Below are 17,274 nucleotides of genomic sequence, written 5' to 3'. Positions count from 1 at the left end.
CAATTCCACATCCTTCTGTCCATGACAGTTGCCACCACCTGCTAGTTTTCACTGTAACTGAGAGGCTGTTGGTTTTCCAGGTGACTGAGGCGCTGGGCAGAGTAAGGTGGGAATGAGATGAGTTTAAAGATGATAAAGCTCACTGAGACTCAGCCACTTGTTTTGAATAAACACTCCTTAGGTTGTTTCAAGTCTTTTGTTAATTTACAGAGTTCTGAGAAAGTTAATTTTGACAACTCGATAGTGAGAAAACAAATAATCCAGTCAAAAAAATGGACAAAAGATCTGCATAGACATTTTCTCCATAAAAGGCATACCGATGGCCAAAAGGTATGTGAAAAAAGTGCTTCTCACTAAGAACTAGGGAAATGAAAATTAAAATTATAATGAGATAATGAGATTTCATCTCAATTGTATTAGAATGGCTGTTATAAATAAGACAAAAGATAACAAGTGTTTGAGAGGGTGTAGAAAAAAGGGAACCTTTGTACACTGTTGGTTGGAAGGCAAATAAGCACAGACATTATGGAAAACAGTATGGAGGCTCCTCAAGGAATTAAAAACAGGACTATTATGTGATCCAGCAATCTCACTACGGGATTTATTTTGAAAGGTTATGAAATCAGTATTTTAAAGAGATATCTGCACTCCCATATTCATTGCAGTATTATTCAAAATAATCAAGATATGGAACCAACCTAAGTGTCCATCAACAGATAAATGGATAAAGAAAATGTGGTAAATGTACACAATGGAATGCAATTCAGCCTTTAAAAAGAAGGAAATCCAGACATTTTCTACAGCATGGATGAAACTGGAGGACATTATACTAAGTGAAATAGGCCAAGCACAGAAAGACAAATACTGCAGCATTTCACATATATATGGAGTGTCAAAAAGTCAACCTCGGACACAGAGTAAAGTGGTAGTTACCATAGGCTGCAGTAGTGGGAATAGGGAGATGTTGGTCAAAGGGTACAAAATTTCACTTAGACAGTGGGAATAACTTCAAGAGATCTATTGTACATCACAGTGATCGCAGTTCATAACAAAATAGAGTATATCTGAGAATTTCTAAGACAGTAGATTTTAAATGTTGTTACCATACACAAAAAATGAGATGTGAAGGATGTATTTGTAAAATAGCTTGGTATTGCCATTCCACAATGTATACATATGTCAAGAAAGCATGTTGTATACCATATATATGTATATATATATTTATATATAGCTATATTATTATATATAGTTATATATATAATTTTTACTTGCAAGTTAAACACAGAAATCAAGAATTTTTTAAGTTGATTTTTTAGTTGACAATTGTTGCCACTGTGTTTATTGCTTTCATGGATGATCAGATTTTTGGCGGTCCTTACGCTAACATTCTGAAGTGCTTCTCACTCACAAAGTCTTTTTGAAAAATATGTCTTATGTAAAAACCACCTTATTGTTTCTGTAAACATGGCATATAATTTTCTAAACGATTCGAACTATACCAAAATACACCATGAAAAAACTAAAAATTGCCTCAAATTGTATTATGCAGAGGTCAGTAAAGCTCACATTTTCATGAGGTTCTATTTAGAGACATCTCTACACACATATATACATGTGTATGTAATTTTACAAAATAATATTATTTCTACATGAGCTTTACAATTTGCATTTTAAAAATTTAACAAGATATAGGTATTTTTAATGGTTTCTTTGTATTCCAGTGTGTATGCTTGTGTGTATGTGATAGATGTGAGTATAGGCACACTGGTATGTGTGTGGCTTAATTTATGCAATCACTCTATTATTGAAAGACATTTAAATTATCTCCAAAATTTTGTTACGATGAGCAAAATTTCAGTAAATGTTTCTCTTTTCTTTTCTTTTCCTTCCTTCCCTTCCTTCCTTCCTTCCTTCTTTCTTTCTTTTCTCTTTTTTTTTTTTTTTTTTTTGACAATTTTCCTCTTGTTGCCCAGGCTGCAGTGCAATGGCGTGATCTCGGCTCACCGCAACCTTCGCCTCCCAGGTTCAAGCGATTCCCCTGCCTCAGCCTCCTGAGTAGCTGGGATTACAGGCATGAGCCACCACACTCGGCTAATTTTGTATTTTTAGTAGAGACGGGGTTTCTCCATGTTGATCAGACTGATCTCGAACTCCCGACCTCAGGTGATCCACCTGCCTTGGCCTTCCAAAGTGCTGGGATTACAGGCGGGAGCCACCTCGCCTGGCCAATTTTTCTTTCTTTTTATACTTTTAAGTTCAGGAGTACATGTGAAGGTTTGTTACCTAGATAAACGTGTGTCATGGAGGTTTGTTGCACAGATTATAGCATCTGCATCCTGCATTTGCTGTCCTTTGTCTTCCATATCCCTGCTGTAGGAATTTATGTGGAATCTAGTCTTTTTGTGTAAAATGTTAGATGTGAGAGAAGTAGCAATATGGAACTAATATCACTCTGGACATTTAAAACTCTAAGAGGGGCTGGAAAACTGGTGGTTGAGACAGTCTTGAAAAGGCAGATCTCTTAATGAAGATGTTAAAAGCTTTAACAGATCCCTTGAAATGCAGTTATGGAAATCTTCATTCCCTGCCTTTTTTGCTAATAATATCAGCTATTCACAGCAGAACAGGAGCTGCAGTAGTGATAAAAAGTTGTCAATGTGTAGAATATTTTTAGGAAAACATTGTGATGATATTCACGAAATCTCACTGGAAGGTTTTCTCTTTGATTCTGTGTCAAGTCAACTTCCAAGTACCAACATAGTCAAGAGGACAGTGAAATCTGCTGAGACTGGAAAGGAATTGGCTCTCTCCAGAGCTCCATGTGGTTACTAGAATGGCCATGTCATTGAGGGGGAAGGAGGAATGTGCTGCTCATTGGAGTTGCATAATAGAACCAAAGCTGAGGCCTCTGCTAGTTACTTGTCATGTGATCCTGGAGAAACTCCTTACATTTTTTTATGTCTCAGTTTCTTGGTTTGTGCAATAACTATATGTCCCACATATCCAAAATTAAAAAATAATAAAAATGCCCATCAGAGCTTCTTATATCATGGGACAACCTACACTACCCACTGTACTGGTGCTTGGGTCACCCAGAGCAAAGGAACTTGATCTTCTCTGCATTGTTGGGCTTCTGCCTCTCACCAATCCCCAAACACTACTCTTAGAAATTTATTTTTTTCCTTTTATTTTTAGGTGACACATAATATATATTTATGAGATATAGAGTGATGTGTAAATCTATGTACACAATGTGTAATGATCAAATCAGAGTAGCATAGCCATCACCTTGAACGTTTATCATTTCTTTGTGATATGAACATTCAAAGTCCTCTCTTGTAGCTTTTTAAAAATATACACTAAATTATTGTTAACCATATTTACCTTACATTGCTACTGAAACTAGGCCTTGTCCAATAAATATGTTGCATCATTTATTTCACTGAACCTTTCTTCTCCCTGAGCTACTGTTTGTCCCTTGATCTTGATCTTTCTTGGAAATCCATTACTCTAACAGCTTTGGCAACATGCCCTCTGGAGGTCTCAGCCTATATCCCACAGTCCCTTTTCTCTCTTTATCTCTATTATTTATGGATTCTCTACTCTCTACTCATGCCGTTATTAATGTTCATATTTTTGTTCATCTTTTATTTTCTGGTCAGGTGCAAAAGCTCTCACAATTTAGACTACCAATTAATTGTGTTGATGACTTTTACCTGTCTGTATCTTATCTTTACATCCGTTTGGCTAATTTGCAGAGACCTCAGGCTCATCCTGCTTTTGAGAGAACAGTCATTTACCTGTTTCTGTCCATCCTCATCTGCACTGTTTCTTGTCTGAGCACCTGACCATTTACCCAGTCGCCCAGCCAGAATACCACAGGTTGCCTCACACTTCTTGTACCTTTAGCCATATCAAGTTCGACACCAAATCTTAATCCCCAAGTTACTCTAGTGTTTCTTAGATAAAGCACATCTTGTCTACTATTTATTGCTGCCAGAGTGATCCCTCTGAAAGATAAATCTGATCATACCATGTCTCTGTTGAAAATCACCAATGGCAAATAAAGTTTATGCATTTAAGTCCCTCCTGGTTAGGTCCAGCCATTCCATTTTCACCCTGGCCTCAAAATCTGATGCAAACTATGTGCAATTGTGACAAGTGCTATTTATGGAGAAAACTTAGTGATGTGGACTATATGGTTATGGACACGAGAGAAAGGTTTCCTGAGAAAATCACATGTGAGCTTAAATCTATAGCTGCGTAGAAATTCATTAAGTAAAGTTTAGAAGGTGGTTTGTAGGAGTAGAGTAGGTATTCTGAGTAAAAGAAACAACATTTGCATAGGGTTTTCCTATGGCCAGAGGAGTTTGACTTTTGCATAGAACTAAGAGAAGGCTGGTGAGGCTGGCATCCAAATGAAAGAAAAAGAATGCCATCAGAGGAAGCTGCTTAAAAAATCAGAAGGTTATTATTGCTGTATATTTCAGTCCTTAAAATTACACAACCCAAAAACCGAAATTCAATTCAGATCCTTTGGTTCAAAATGAAGACGATGTAGTAATATCCCAATTACAGTATCATAAAGCAATACTTATGTAGTCCCATATTCACTTATTTATGTACAGTGTGTCAAATGCAGTACTTCTAAGGGCAATTATTATATCAGTTACACCTGAAGGAACAGAAAAACGATTGTAATTCAAGTGCTTAGCAAAATAGTGGGTTTTGGCAAAACTTTCTGTACAAAATGATTAACAAATATGATATATCTGAATAGCCAACTGAGTCAGATCCTCACCATAAAGTCACACTAGAGGATTTTATATAAACTATCATACTTCCGTCTAGGATGATTTTCAAAAAGTGGGTAACACATCGGTGACAAACACTACAGTAAGGTCTCCAGTCAAGGCTGAACAAAGTGGGGCAAAGTCTCCCAAACTCCATTCATTTTCATAAAAACGTCAACAGAAATGAAGCATCAGTGATAAATCTGGGTTCATATCCTATTACAGGAGGAAAACAACCAGTTTTACATCTTGTACAAACACTTTCAATCACCTTTTATGGCCATGTAGCTGCTGCATTTGGCAATTAAAAAATTAAAACATGTAGATTTCAATAACAATCCGTAAGTGCTGGAGTCAAGATTGTTTGTGGTGCCATATTTCATTCAGAGCTGAGTAGAGGAAGGTGGCTGTGGTTTAAAGGTCACAGAAAACTACATCTCCTCAAGCTACACTTTAAAGGAGTAACTGAAAATGCATTCTATTTAAATAGCTATTTGGATAATTAGATATGTCCAATCAGTGGGAGAAACCCACAAAAACAATCATTAGATGAGAAAATGCTCACATTTAAATTGCACTGGTGTCAGAAAGAAAGAAAATGATTTTTGTTTTCAAAGCAACTGGAGTTTGGGGAAAAGTGCTGAAAAATCAATTTATTTTCAAAGGAATGGGCTAGACTGATTATGCATTTGTTAGTTCCATCGGCACTGTTTGACTACAATATGGATGCATTGATTTCCATGCATATGCGATATTTCTTTTTCTTACACAGAAAATATCGTGTTCACAAAAAAAGATGGGTTTTTTTGTTGTTAAAATAATAAATTCAACTTTACACCTTCATCTCCTTAAGTTATTTTCCTTCTGAGCTTAATAAATTATTTGTGATTTACTGGGGAATATTTGCCCAGGAAAATTAATGCCAGCAAAGGGTCAGACCTCAAACTCCTAATTTTACAGCTTTGCCTTTAGAGGCAGTTTTGGAGAAGAAAGCAAAGAAAGGCAGAAGTAACTGCACAGTGTCCTCCTCTAAAGCATGGTCAGACTAGGTGAGCGTTTTGAATATTATGATTCTATAAAATAGGAAAAGAGTTTTTTGGTCTCTTTAATATTCTGTTTTGAGGCCATTCACTAAGATCCTTGTGTCCTCCTTGTACTCACCCCAGATCTCCATGTGCCCTGAATTTTGTCCCTACCCACGACAAAGATTCTTTCTTTGGCCAATTTGACTCAGGCTCTTGAATCTTCTCCTATGCCTATCTGTCCACTTCCTTACAAAACAGCAAAGAACTCTGTTATGTCAGTTTAGCAAGTACTTCCCATCCTTGATATTTGATCAGTTTCCTAATCCTCACCATCCCCCAGGTGACGTACCACCACTCAGGTCTGTTTTCAGCCAGAATGTTCTCAGGTCTCTCTAGCCAAAATCCCCTTTACCTCATTTAGTAATCTTCTATCCATTGACTTGCATCTGGCTCCTGTCTAGCTACACATAGATAAGTGGCTATAAATTTCCACTTGTCTATGTCGTATTTGGAGTTGAACCTGATCTCTCTCTCCCATTGCAAGATCCCATTGCAGTGGCTCCCATATGTATCATAATGATACTGAATAAAGTCTTCCTTACTGTGCTTTAACAACAGTCACTGAATAAGTTTTTCTTTAACATTCATAAGAACACTTGGCCTGCCATGTAAGATTCCCACCTTTGAGAATCTGAAATTGGCCTTGCTAGTCACTCCTAAGTATGCCTATGTAGTAGAGTTGCCTGGGAATTCATTGAAAATGAAGATCCCATGACAGTATTCCTATTTAACAAGTCAGAATGGAATGGAAGGAGGTGGCGGCAGGGTCTCAGAAACTGCTTTTTAAAAAAATTCCAGTTGATGCTGATATAATTTGTCTTTGAATTTCGGGATTTCAATGGGCTAAAAAAAAAAAAAAAACTCTAAAAATAAAGTTACCTTTGCTGAAATCTTCCTTTACAGGCTTTATAGTGTCTTCATTCAGTTTAGTGTCTACTTAGAAAATTCCTAAGTAGGGGGATAAACTATGGTCTTTTGATTAAATATAGGATTTTTATGTTAATTTGTTCCACTCTCTTAATGTTACCATATGCATATGTAAATTTGAAGAGAACAAAGCTTTCTCAGGAGATTCCTATATATTAAGAAATACTTCTGGCTTGGTACAGTGGCTCACTCCTGTAGTCCCAGCACTTTGGGAGGCTGAAGCCGGAGGGCTGCTTGAGCCCAGGAGTTTGAGACCAGGCTGGGCTGAGACCTTGGCTCTACAAATATTAAAAATTTTAGGAGGCCGAGGCAGGTGGATCACTCAAGGTCAGGAGTTCGAGACTAGCCTGGCCAACATGGTGAAACCCTGTCTACTAAAAATACAAAAAATTAGCTGGGCGTGGTGGCACGTGCTTGTAATCCTAGCTACTCGGGAGGCAGAGGCAGGAGAGTCGCTTGAACCCAGGAGGTGGAGGTTGCAGTGAGCCGAGATCATGCCACTGCACTCCAGCCTGGGTGACTGAGTGAAACTCTGTCTCAGGAAAAAAAGTATATATATATATATATATATATATATATATATATATATGTATTAAAAATTAGCCTTGCATGGTGGTCCATGCCTGTGCTCTCATCTACTCAGTACTCAGGAGGCTGAGTTAGGAGGATAGCTTGAGCCTGAGCTATGGTTGTGCCACTGCACTCCAGCCTGGGTGACAGAATGAGACCCTGTCTCGAAAGAACAAAAAAAGAAAGACTTTTGTTTGGCTAGCATTTAGAGAGTCTCTAAGGCTCTGGCATCTCTGGCCATGCAATACATATTCCCACTGCCCTGTGTCCTGCAGTTGAGAATGTAAGGGATGAAGATATTTTGGGCTGGCCACAACTGATAACAGCTGTTGAACAACTTATAAGCTCAAAAAGCTACCTCAAAAGATTTTTGTCATTTAATATTTACAGTAGATCAGTAAAGTGGACTTCCTTTGTATTTCTACTTTTAAAATATCAGAATTCTTTTAAAGCAGCAAAAACGAATCCAGGAAGGGAAGCACAAATTAGAGTTTGGAGCATGCAAAATTAGACCTGCAAGCGAGAAAGGGTTAAAAATAACATTTTTCTCAGCTAGAAGAAAATCAGTAAAAGGTAAGAAGGATCTTGAGGAAATGATGTGGGCTGTGGATTGCAGAGATGAGGAAGGAGGCTCCATCTGGGTGACTGGCTCTCATTCCCCAGGACAGAGATAGGCAGTGCTGTCTTCTGTTTCCTCCAGAGCCCATGTCCTTAGCTGAACGCACATTCTTCCAGGACCCACAGGCATATGTGAAGCACATTATGTGTTCTGGGTTAAGTAATAGATGTTTTGAGTGGTTTCAAATATGTTACTCATCCTCAAGAAGCTTTTAGGATGATTAAGGAGATTAAGTGTAGGCATTAGAAACAGTAAGTAAAGTGCAATGGATGCCTCCCATGAGTTTGTTAGAATTTTTTATTAGTTTTCCTGGGCTTCCATGAAAAAGTGCCACAAAGTGAGTGTATTAAAACAACAGAAATGTATTGCCTCTCAGTTCTGGAGGCTAGAAGCCCAAAACAAAGGTTTCCATGGCACCATTCTCCCTGTGGCACCTGGAGGGGGGACTCATTGTGCACCTCGTCTTGGCTCTGGCAGTTTGTGGGCAATCCTTGCATCCCTTGACTTGCAGCTCTAGCACTTCAGCCTTTGCCTCCAGTGCCACACGGCATTGTCCCCAGTGAGTCTGTGTCTCTGTGTTTCTTCTAATAAGGACATAAATCCTATTGGTTTAAGGGCCCACCCTACCCCAGTATGACTTCATCTTAACTTAGTAAATTTGCAATGATCCTATTTCCAAATAAAGGCCATATTTTGAGGTACTGGAGACTGGGACTTTAACATTTAATTTTAAGGAACACAATTGAACTCATAACAATTGACTTTTCTCATAATTGTAACATTTTCCTGATGTTTTCAATATTTTCAGAGTATATTGGGCATCGTCCCATGTTAACCAGGGAAGAGAACAACTGTGAAGATTTAATACAATTTCCTGGAGTCCTTAAAAGAAATTCTGTTTATGATCTAAGCACAAGATCTGATAGACTCAGCTTTTCCTTTTAGTAATCTGAAAGCTGTGACATATGGAGGGAAAAAACTTAAACATTTACTATGTATAAATTTCGATGAAACAGCAGGAGAGTGGGCACAGCCAACATTTACTAAGTCAGTATCCTGGATTAGCTAGGGCAATGCTTCAGGTCCATTCAAAATGAAGAAGGAGCACGAAGCTTTACATGGAAAAACTGGATGCTTTCTCCATAAAAGGATGACAGCTCTCATCACTCTTATTCAACATAGTATGAAAAGTTTTGTCTACAGGAATAGGGCAAGAAAAATAAATAATAGGGATACAGAATGAAAAGCAAGAAAAGAAATAGCTCCTATTTTCAGTTGACATGGTTGTCTATACAGAAAATCCCCAAAGAACCCACCACTTAAAATCCACCCCCCAAAACAACACCTAGAACTAATTAAGTGACTTCAGCAAAGTTACAGGATATATCAACACAAAATGATCAATTTTACTTGCATATAAAACTAAACTAAAAATAAACATGCAGAATCCAAATTTAAACACATGATACCATTTACAATTGCTGCAATGAAAATGACATAATTAGGTATGTGCTTAACAAAACATATGCAGAATTAATATATGTAAAATTGTTATAATGCTATTTAAAAAAAGAAAAAGACCTAAGTAGATAAAGAGAGATAACATATTCATGGATTGGGAGACATAGCATAGTAAAGATGTCACTTCTCTCTAAATCCATATTTTATTCAATTTGTATTGGAATTCCAAGAAGGTTTTTTTGTGGACATAGATAAGCTTATCCTAAAATTTATATGAAAAGGCTAAGTTCTTAGCTAAAAAATTCTTATAAAAGAATAATTAAGTGGAGGAATCACTCTCCCCAATATTAAGGCCTGTCACAAAGCCACAGTGATCAATGATGTGTTATTGGTGGAAACATATTATAGGAACATCATGTTCTTACGCCACTGTGCAGTAACAGACCAATACCCTGACACAGCTGGGTTTGCTGCAGAGGAAGAGTTTAATGAATGCAGGGCACCAAGCAAAGAGATGGTGCCCTTTGGAATTTGAAACCCTCAAATCCATTTCCCCAAGGAGATATGGCTTGGTGTTTTTAAGGGGATCATGGAGGGTGAGGGCCTGGAAAATTGAGATCACTGATAGTCAGGATAAGGGGGATGAAATCATCAGGATGTAGTGACCCCATGCTTTGATGAGTCAGCTTCTCACCGGGTCCCACAGACAGCTGGTATAAGTGGGATCCTTTACACCAGCTGATACCAGTGGGGTTCTTCATACCAACTGAGTCAGTAGTTTCATCAGTATGCAGAAGATGAAAGAATAACTCAAAGGGAAAATTTAACATTTCATAATGTTCAAGTTGTTATCTATAGAACAGGTAAGGAGAACTATAATCATGTAACCGTGTCTGGGTGGTTCTTTTGTTTGTTTGTTTGTTTGTTTTTGTTTTGAGATGGAGTCCTGCTCTGTTGCCCAGACTGGAGGGCAGTGGCATGATCTCCACTCACTGCAACCTCTGACTCCCAGGTTCAAGCGACTCTCTTGCCTCAGCCTCCCTTACAGGGGCCCACCACCATGCCCAGCTAATTATTTTTATTTTTATTTTTAGTAGAGACAAGGTTTTGCCATGTTGGCCAGGCTGGTCTTGAACCCCTGACCTCAGGTGATCCTCCCGCCTCGGCCTCCCAAAGTGCTGGGATTACAGATGTGAGCCACCACGCCCGGCTTGTGTCTGTGTGGTTCTAGGACAGTAGGAAGCAGACTGGGGAGCAAGCTGACCTAGTGATCAATGCTGAGTGTGCTGCAAGCTTGGGTTACCTTTGTTCCCCCCTCCCTTCTTCCCTGATTAATTTTATAAATTTTATAGGGCTGGTTTCACATAGACATAGATCAATGGAACAGAATAAAGATCCAGATATAAGCCCACAAAAATACACTCAACTGATTTTTGACAAAAGCGCAAAAGCGATTCAATGGAAGAAGGATAGCTTTTTCAATAAATGATACCAAAACAATTACACATCCATAGATTAAAAACGAACCTTGACCTAAATATCGTAGCTTATATAAAGGTTAACTCCAAATGAATCATGGATTTAGATTAAAAAAAGTAGTGCTATATAACTTATAGATAATACATAGGAGAAAATTTTCAGACTGTGGAATTAAGCAAAGGGTTCTTAGGTTTGACACTAAATGCACAATCCATTCAAGGAAATGTATAATTAGAAACCATCAAATTAAAAACTTGAGCTCACGGCAAAACCCTAATAAGAGGATGCAAAGACAAGGTACAGACTGGAGAAAAATATTTGCAAATGACATATCTAACAAAGGACCAGTATAGAATATAGAATATGTCTTAAACTCAACAATAAAAATACAAACATTTCAATTAGAAAATTGGTAAAGGACATGAATAGAAATTTCACTTGAGGATATACAGATGGTAAATAAGCAAATAGAAAGGTGCACAGCATCATTAGACATTAGGAATATGCATATTAAAACCACAATGAGATATCATGACAAACTTATCAGAATGGCTTTTTTTTTAAAGTAGTGATAACAGCAATGTGGACTGAATCAGTGATATATTGTCAGTGAGGGATATAAAAAGGCACGGTCACTTGGGAAAAGTTTGGCAGTTTCTCATACAACCAAACATGCAACTACCAAATGGTCCAGCAGTTGTGCTCTTGGTCACTCATCCAATAAAAATTAAACTATTTGTTCACAAAAACCTGTACTCAAATATTCATAGCAACTTCACTTGTAAAAGTCAAAAACTGGAAACAACCCAGTTGTCTTTAAGCAGTAAGTGGTTAAACAAGCTAGTAAATGCTGACTGTGAAATACTACTCAGCAATGAAAAGCAGTGAACAATGGGTGCATGCAACAACCTCGATAAGTCTCCAGGGACTTATGATGAGTGAAAAAGTCAATCCCCAAAGCGTACATACTGAATGGTTCTGTTTCTATAAAACTTTTGAATGATGAAATTGTAGAAATTGAGAATAGATTAGTAGCTGCCAGTGATTAAGGACAGCAGAAGTGAGGTGCTAGGGGATTCTATAAAAGTGATGTGAGGATCCTGGTGATAACAGAATTGTTCTTTATCTTGACTGTAACAATGATGATATCCTAGTTGTGATACTGTAATACAATTTTGCAAGATACTACTATTGAGGAAAACTGGGTAACAGGTAAATGAGAGGTCTCTGTATTATTTATCATACCTGTATGTTTATCTATATTATCTAAAATGAAATGTTCATTAAAAACAAAAATGGAAGAAGAGTAGATTTTACATGGTCATATCATCAACTTTCACGAATTTCCTATAGCTGTCGGCAGATTTTTCTAAAATTCTCAGTCCCTCAGTACTCCACCAAGGAGAAGTCAGTGGCTCAGAAATGTTAAAATCACTTGCCCAAGATCACAGAGCTGGTAAATGCCAATGTGGTAATGAGCCCAGTCTGTCTGACATGCAACCTTGCCCTTCACAGGTCAGCCTGACCTCAGAGCCAGCACAGGTGTGGGGTCCACAGTCTTCTTTCTGCCAGAGGACTCATCCCCTTGCAGGCAGCAGCCATTTGGTGCATTAGGAAGACAAGCGTGTGACTTTCAGGGTAGATGAACTCATAAAGCATTCAGCATGTCAGGCTGTAGTCTTTGCCTTGTTTGGAAAGTGCAAGATAAATTTCAGCAGGCTACGGTTTGTTTGCAGATGCTGGGAATAATCTAATCTACTATTTCAAATATAATTTAGATTTAAGAGGTGTTTTACTGTTCTGTTTCCAGAGTGCTTGAGGATCCAGCTGAGTGTATTACACATCACATTAGATTAAGGTCAATTAACAACATTGTGAGGGATTTCTCCCCTTCATAATGAGATGGAGCTGCAAATTTGTGATTAAAATCCTATATGTTAGCACCAAGGAACGGAGAGATTCTAGACAAGCTCCAATTATGATTAAGGCTGCGGCATGGGTCCAGTGGGTCATGGCATGTCATAACTCCCTGAACTTTCTAATCAGCATTATTGAACAGCTTTGCATTTGGAATCAAATTGGTAGAGGTGACTGTTGTGCTGAGTGGCACATGTTTGGATTTTCGATTTAAATATGTTGAAAGTACCAGAGCCCAGGTGGAAGAAAGGGTTTTTCCCTCAGTTCTAACAACAGCACACATGTGCTGCTCTCAGGGTGAGACAGGAGGTGACCCCAGTGGTGCGTCTGAGAGTAGGGTGACAGAGGACAAGGGAGCAGGGAGGTTCTGTCATCAAGGAGAACAAGTGTGGAAATTGACACTGGGCAGAACTGGACATGAGTGCCAACTCTGTCCCCTATAATTTGTGCAAATTTAGGCAAATCACTTAACTGCCTGAACTCTTTTTTTCTGTGCAGTGGAAATGGGGCTTTGTTACTGTTAAGATGCAGATGAAGTGAGGCTCGATATATGAAACAGCTTGTACATGGGGAGGGGCTTAAAAATGGCAGATACAATAAAATCAAAGCTTTCCAAGTGATTTCAGCATTAAAAGGAGCAGCAATTGTCAACTAATCTGCCTGTCTCTCCCATCTACTCAGGAGGACAGTGGGGGTGATTTTTATTGTCAAGTGCTGTTATTTATCATTGTCTCTTCGAAAATTATCTAAAATTAATTTCTTTAGAAGATAGATTAAATACAGATTATTGTATAGTGGACAACAGTTGCTAATTTCAAGGTCTGAGAGTTAATCAAATTGCATATGACATAAGATTGAAACATTCCCATGAAGTCTACATGAGCATCTGGATATCCTAATTTACTCATCAGTTGTCTGTAAGCAAGGGTGCCACAGAAAGCTCCTTGAGCTCTTTGAGCTTCAATTTCCCTGTTGACGAAGTGGGAAGAATGATTCCTACATCTCAGAGCCATGAAGTTTGCAAGAGATGAGGTATTTGATATATCTATATTAGAAGGCCAGTCGGCCGAGTAGTCCTTAAAAAACTGGAGTGATGAAGGGAGACCTAGTGACATCAGCAAGTTCATGCTTGCCTTTGAGCATCTGTAGGAAATTGATTTGTATGCCTGGACTTAGTCTCATAAAATGTCACATGTGCTGTCTTCTCCTAGAACACACTCCATACATGCTTCCCAGAGATTTAGGTTAGTGCTGGCTCCAGTTATGGTCTGTGTTTATTTAACCGTTCCTTTAATTTCATAGTTCCTAACTAAGAGGAAGTTCCTAACTATTGGAAGTGTCATGTGTGTGTCCCAGAAGCTGCTTGTTTTTGCTGGGTGGTGTGCTATTGCTGGTTTGTACTGGGTCAGGAGAGCTGTATTTTAAGTTATTGTGACTTCCGAAAGCCATTAAAAAACAAACAAACAAAATGGTGGCATGATATTTATTGGCCATATTACTGTATTCCCACAGATATTGACACCATGGAAATCTGCAGAAGCTACCAACTGGGGCTCCCTGCTCTACTACCCGTCCTGGCCAAGAGCCAGCTGTGAAGCCTCTATCCGTGTCAGCTTAGCCACGCTTTCTAACTTCCACACGTGCATCCATATCCAGGTGAGATGAACATCCATTTCCATTTTGATTCTTACTGGTGCATGCGGGGTTAAGAGTTGCTTTGCTCCCCGCTGAGACTTATGGGCTATAAACACCAGGTGAGGCACACTGTAAGGCCCAAGTACAGCCTTTAGGGAGACGAGGAGGGGAAGGGGACTGGTAGGCCTGCTGTTTGCTTTGAGGAAAACAAAAGGACAATGGAAGATGTGTCTTTCAAAAAGTAAACTTGACACTTTGGGAGGGCAAGGCGGGCTGTTCATGAGGTCAGAAGTTCAAGGCCAGCCTGAACCAACATAGTGAAACCCCGTCTCTACTAAAAATACAAAAAAATTAGCTGGGCGTGGAGGTGCGTGTCTGTAATACCAGCTACTCAGGAGGCAGAGGCTGGAGAATCGCTTGAACCCTGGAGGCAGATGTTGCAGTGAGCCGAGATCGCGCTACTGCACTCCAGCCTGGGTGACAGAGCAAGACCCATCTCAAAAAAAAAAAAAAAACAAAACCAAAAATAAAAGTAAACTTGTGACATCTAAAAAGTACTCCATCCAGTGTTCCTGAGGGCATCCCTCCAGTCTCACTTTTCTTCTGGGTCACAAACTTCCTTGCTTCCTACCTCCAACTCAACTCTATACCTAGTTGTTCCTTCCCTTTCCAGATTTTTAATGACACCCTGCAGTGCCCTTCCTCTTACGCATAGCCTTGGTCAGTCCAATCTCCCTCCCAGCCACTCAGCTGTGGGCCAGTGCTGCTGCAGCCCTGGGGTCCAAACCCCAGCTCCTGCTGCTGCCTGGGGCCCAGCTCCATCATCACTGATGACTGTTGTGGGTGGGGCGGGTGGAGGTCATAGTGGGCAGCACAGATACTATGCAGACCCCGCTGTGAAAGCCACCTTCCCATCCTCTCTACAGTCGTCAGTGAACAATGGCCAGAGAGCAGTCAACGGAACACTAATGTGAGCTTTGAGAAGTAGGGAGGATTCAGGGCATGGAGGATCACTTGATACCATTTAAAAGACTGCAGATTTTGTCAGGAAAACAAAGAAGAACCAGTCAAAGTTTTCTGAGGGGTTAGATTTGTCTTTTAGAAATATTCTGAGTTTATAACAGGATTGCTTTGATGCAAGCACAGTGAATAAGCTGTATCCTGAGGCGATGGGGGGTAAATGTTGATGGTAGCAACAAAAGAAACAGAAAATGACGGTCAGGAGTTACAACCTACATCCGTGAAGATTAAGAAGAGGACCTGATTTTTTTTTTTTTTTTTGGTAGGACTACCAAAGTCGTTCTTTGAATTTAAGTTGATTTTCCAAGTACCAAAAGCCTTGTTGCAAAATAGTTGATTATCCATCTATAAATAAAATGTACTTTGATTTCTCTTAATCACTGCAGTGTTTTACCTTCTGCTTAATTACAGCAGATCAGGTGCACTCTCTTTCCCTCCAAGCCACTGTTACAAAAGTGAAAGGCACATGCAATCCAGAGTTGAAAACTTATGAACAATAAGAAGCTTTACATACATAGTACATCTTTAGTAGGAGCTGGTATCCAGTTAATTATCTTATTAATTTCCATGTTATCCTTATGAGACAGGGACAAAGTAGGTATCATTACCTTCATTTCACAGATGAAAAAACTAAGGCTAAGGCAGGCAGGCTAAATAATTTCTACTTTCTCAGCGTTTCTGAAATGGATGCAGTGGTTCTTTCCCAGGGAAACCCAAGGGAAAGGGAAATGTAATTGACTCAGCCTTGGAGCAATCACGTAGAAAAACCACAAACTAAAATAAATGAAAAAGATAAACAGTGTCACATGTTCTAATTAATCCCATAGCTAGTTTAGAAAGAGCCTTGTTGACTGCAGAAGCAGGCTTTCTGGCTAACCTCTCTCCACCTGTGCAGCAAAAGTCACTATGACATCAGCCACAAGGCAATGGAGGATGCGGACCTGCTGAGTCCATGGAAGGTCCCCATGCTGGAGGCATTTGTTTGTATTCATGAGCAATCATATATATGTATCATATATAATTATATAATAAATGTATGTCTGTATGTGTGTACATACACATGCATATAGTTTTACGTAACTATAAACACTATATGTGGTATAATGATATTTTATGTAACAAATATGACTTCATATGACTACATTAACATGATCATATCATATGTGAAGATGGGAAACAGCTTTAATCTTTTCCCCATACTTTACACCAGCCTCCTCATTCGATTCTCCTTTTTTTCTCCACTAAAAGACCACTTCTTTGTTAGTAAACCCAAATTCATAGCCTCCATATAACCACATTTATATATTTGTCTATATTTTTCTGTGTACTCATATTATCTTTTGTAGACACACGTATATAGAAATGTTTTTTTCTGCTCAATATTATTGTTTATTCCACAAAAGACATCTTATACAGACTGAAAACAAATTTTGTAGAAATCTTCCAATTCCATTGGCATAACTCCAATTCATTTGTTGATTTTTTTTTAGCATTCCATGCTGTAGATATACAATAGTTTATTCCAGACATTCTCTACTGATGGGCAGTCCCTTTGTGAACTCTTTAATTCTATAGGACAGCTCCTAGAGTTGTATTTGCTGCATCAAAGAGAATATATGTTTCTAATTTTAGAGTCTTATAAACTGTTTTTAAAACATTGTCAGATTACTCCAGCAACGTGAGGGTGCCCCATCCTCACATATCTGCCATCGGTAATTTTTCCTTTTGTTTAAAAAAGTTGGCCGATTCATAAATGTAAAGAAATAGT

At 38.7% G+C, this 17,274-nt stretch overlaps 1 long non-coding RNA gene across 2 annotated transcripts in view; it reads left to right on the top strand.

Moving 5' to 3' along the window:
• The first annotated feature begins 211 nt into the window (after positions 1–211).
• The window catches only part of LOC131382415 (uncharacterized), a 38,634-nt gene continuing 21,571 nt past the window's right edge, over positions 212–17,274 (top strand). Inside the window, exons 1-2 of one of the 2 annotated variants that reach the window (XR_009211875.1) lie at positions 212–330; positions 14,364–14,507. This is a non-coding gene — a long non-coding RNA (uncharacterized LOC131382415). Of the gene's footprint in view, positions 331–8,461; positions 8,554–14,363; positions 14,508–17,274 lie in introns of those variants that run through there. The other variant, XR_009211876.1, reaches the window with a different exon arrangement.

This window comes from Hylobates moloch, unplaced genomic scaffold (assembly GCF_009828535.3).
Source record: "Hylobates moloch isolate HMO894 unplaced genomic scaffold, HMol_V3 SCAFFOLD_24, whole genome shotgun sequence".
NCBI classification, from domain to species: domain Eukaryota; kingdom Metazoa; phylum Chordata; class Mammalia; order Primates; family Hylobatidae; genus Hylobates; species Hylobates moloch.
This window is presented reverse-complemented; position numbering and strand designations above follow the sequence as displayed.